This window comes from Protobothrops mucrosquamatus, unplaced genomic scaffold, assembly GCF_001527695.2.
Source record: "Protobothrops mucrosquamatus isolate PMUCROS unplaced genomic scaffold, P.Mucros_1.0 scaffold2059, whole genome shotgun sequence".
In the NCBI taxonomy this organism is placed as follows: domain Eukaryota; kingdom Metazoa; phylum Chordata; class Lepidosauria; order Squamata; family Viperidae; genus Protobothrops; species Protobothrops mucrosquamatus.
Genome location: NW_015388164.1, coordinates 32,269 through 36,518, shown reverse-complemented (window position 1 = coordinate 36,518; position 4,250 = coordinate 32,269).

The window sequence follows — 4,250 nt, the reverse complement described above, 5'->3', positions numbered from 1 at the left end:
TCACTCACTCAGGTGAGAAGTCATGTGAACTCCTTTCTTTTCGCTCCCTGGAATGATCTGAAAATCCAGGGAGGCTTTTAAGAATGTTTTGAAACCCCTTCAGCACACAGAAGGAAATAAGGCGAAGGTTGATGGCCTGATAATAGACACTATCTTCCACCAAAATAAAAGGAAAGAGTTTTTGCAAAGAGAAGAGGCAAATCAACAACACGGAACAGACTCTGCTAAAAACAGCCCAGTTGGAAGTGCTATTTTTGTTGAGTTACTTATTAGAAGCATTTTGGGGGGGTTGAAATTCTTCAGAAGCAGATCGCCATTAATAATTTCTTCCTAGAGTGGAGATGGAATGATGGGCCAAAGTCACCTACCTGGCACTTTTGTTTTCAGCATTCTTCAGAAATGGTTTACCATTAATAATTTCTTCCTAGAGTTGAGACAGAATAATAGCCCAAAGTCACCTACCTGGCTTTATACCTAAAGCAGGGCCAGAACTCACAACCTCACCACTTATAGTCCAGCACCTTGATCACCAAACCAAACTAATAGACATATTTTTTTTTGTTTTGTTCCTCCAGTCAGTGTGGATTGCTAATAACTGCCTAGACAACTCCCTAAAGTTTTCTTCAGAAGTTTCAGAAGTGGTTTACTATTACCTCTTTTCCTAGGGCTGAGAGAGAGAGAGAGAGTGACTAGCCCAAAGTCATCCAGCTGGCTTCATGCCTAAGGCAGCTCTGGAGCTCCCATTCTCCCAGTTTCTGGCCCACTGCACCAAACTGTCTCTTGGGATTCTAATACACTACATAAAATATTTCTATGACAAATTAATAGAAAATAAAGAAGTGAACATTTTGCATTCAAAGGCAAAAAGGATTCAGAGGCTTCACATATAGTTGTTCCTGTGGAGCAGTGTTTCTCAACCTTGACAATTTTAAGGCATGTGGACTTCAACTCCCAGAATTCCACAGCCAGCATTGCTGGCTGTGGAATTCTGGGAGTTGAAGTCCACATGCCTTAAAATTGTCAAGGTTGAGAAACACTGCTGTGGAGCATATATGGGTGTTTTGTGGCCAGAAACTCAATAAAACTGCGATGTCTTTTCCTGAGCTCATGTCAAATAACTTCAAAACTGATATACCTGCTTTAATGAGTTGCCAACAAGTGTGAACTTTACGAGTGCTCTGAAACACCTTTTCACCTTTAAATACAAAATTCTGCCCAAACCTAAGAGAAAACATTTGGGAGGAATAAAGAATCACAGCATAGGAGTACCTTGTCTTGGTGAATTGTTATTCTTTTTTTCCCCTAAAATAAAATATTTCATTTGGGCTTTGCCTTTAAATCTGTCCATTTCCAGCCCAATTTTTCAGAAACAAAGCAGCAAGTAAAATTCCTGGAAAACAAAATGGTGTTTTTTCCCCAGAAGAAAAAATAGGAGCCATCTACAACATACAGTATAAAAACTGTAACAGCCACTCTGTAGGACAAACATACCAAGATTAACTCTAAACCAACAATGTCTATAGAGATTTTTAGTCATCCAGGTCATCGTTGTCCCAAAGATGCTTTTTTCACAAGGCAACTGGATGTTCTTGTTTTTTTCTTTGAAGATGTTTTGCTTCTCATCCAAGAAGCTTCTTCAGCTCTTCAGTGGATGGTGGAGAATGGAAGGATTTATAGTCCTTGCAGACAGCTGGTCATTTGCATTCTTTTAGAGAGTCATTGAGGGCACCTGGAGGCTTATCTGTGTTGTCAGGGTCACCTGAGTAGTGCAAATATGTGTGGAGCCTTCTTGGAACAGTTGAAAGGACTCTGTTGTAGACTGTTGACAAGATTCAGGACAAGATAGGACAAGATTCAGCAGTCCATCTGCATTTAAAAGACAAAGGCCACTCTTTCGAAGACTCTACATTTTGGACAGAGAGAATCACTGGTTTGAAAGACAGGTCAAAGAGGCCATCTCTGTCAAAATTGAACAGAGGGGAACAGAGGGGAAGGGATATGATATCTATTTCCATTCTACAAAACAGTCCTTTCAACAGTTCCAAGAAGGCTCCACACCCATTTGCACTACTCAGGTGACCCTGAAGACACAGATAAGCCTCCAGGTAGCTTTAACGGCTCACTAAAAGAATGCAAATGAACAGCTGTCTGCAAGGAGTATGAATCCTTCCATTCCCACCATCCAGTCAGAGCTGAAGAAGCTTCTTGGATGAGAAGCAAAACGTCTTCAAAGAAAAAACAAGAAAGTCCAATTGCCTCATGAAAAAGCACCTTTGGGACAACTAAACCAATAATCAAGAAGTAAAAAAAACCATACCCCAACTGAGAAATTACCAATGCAGACAAACCAGGTAACAGTACACAACAGCCTAATCAAAGAACCACAAAGAACACTCCCATCAACTCTGACAGGGCAACCCACTAGTGTATAAAAATAAGAGCAATTCCTGCTCCCTTCTACCATTGATGATGCTCCCTAGTCAGGTAATGAAACAAGAAAACCACCAAGCTCAGAGAGCTTCAAGGCCCCCACAAAATACTCCTTTTTCTGTTTATGCTGCCAGTTTTTATGTATTGAGTTTTCACATCTCCATCCTGCCACTGATTCGTAGAAAATGCTCTCTTTAGTAATGTTGACCAACATCTATTTTAACCTGCTGAGACATTCTTCAGCCTGCAGTGCACATTAAGATGCACCCATCCTTGAACCCTTTAAGCTAAGACTGTTTGCAGAGGAGCTTAAGCAAAAAGTACTCTCACTTTCCAGCCTGCACATGTTAGCTCATAAAATGCTGATCAAGTCAGTTCAGCTATAAAATGTGGACCAAATCGAGTCTTCAGGCATCTACCCATCACTTGTGGATGAACTGTGGATGAACTGTGGCAAAATGGGAAGCTGGGAGGATGTGTTTATTTCAACAAGAGCTAATTGCAAATATCTGAGAAAACTGCTGGAAGTCAAAAGGGGATTTAAAAAAAAAAGCAAATGTATATTTTCCAACAGCTGAATTGCCACCAGTGAAATGTAAATTAAAAAGAAACCATCTATCTTGCCTTACTGTCTTAGGCCAAGCAAAAAATAAGGCTTCTGACTTGATGAGTTTTAAAACTGCAATATCAAAAGTCTAGATTTGTATTTCCCAGTTCTTTTTAAAAGCCAGGAGTTCTCTTGAAAGGAAACAATCAAGATTTGGTTTCAAACAACAGAGTATTATGAAATTTGGAAAAAATTGTACGATTGGTTAGAGATAAGGAGGATCACTGAGGCGATTATCGATTGACTAGTTGATATTATAAGGATTTCTTATTAGTACTTACATTAGGGCACAACTGAAAGATATGTAAATATAATTGCTGACGATTGAAAGATGGTTTAGCAAAAATTTTATAGATGTTACACGCACAGTTTGTTACACTTTGTCCTGTTAAAGAATATATTTTAAGTTTCTGTTTTTCTTTCTATAACATAAGGTAATACTAATAGCACTGGTGAAGTCAGGGAAGTTGAAGTATGTCCATTTTTGTTTTTAAAATGTATATTCAACAAAATTTGTAAAAAAAAAAAAAGATTTGGTTTCAAACATTTCAGCCATTTGTCTGAAATGGTATAGGGTTTCCTGGCTGAGCAGGGGTTTGGACTAGATGACCTCCAAGGTCCCTTCCAACTATTATTATTATTATTATTATTATTATTATTATTATTATTATTATTATTATTATTATTATTATTATTATTATTATTATTATTATTATTATTATTATTATTATTATCGCACAGTCAGCCAGATGTTCAGACTGGATTTGGCATTTTTGTCTACCTACGAGTCCTTCCCAAGGACCTGGGATAGGCAGACGTGGATGTTTGATGGTATTACAGATATCATCGCAGGATATCTGTAATACCATCAAACATCCACATCTGCCTATTATTATTATTATTATTATTATTATTATTATTATTATTATTATTATTATTATTATTATTATTGTTGTTGTTGTTGTTGTTGTTGTTGTTGTTAAGGTAGGAACAGTTTCTCTCCAAAAGCTTTTTAGCAGCAATGCTTGGAAAGTTCTCTGCAAATATACAGCTCATATAATGCACACGTAAAATGCTTTGGGAGAACAGAGCACATATTGCTTACCCCCATTATGAAAAGTGCACAAGATAAGCTTTGGAAAGAAGCATTTAAAATTTGTTCTGTCAGTGCACTGACCTAGGGGAAGCTATTGCGAAGGGAAATGGAATAGTG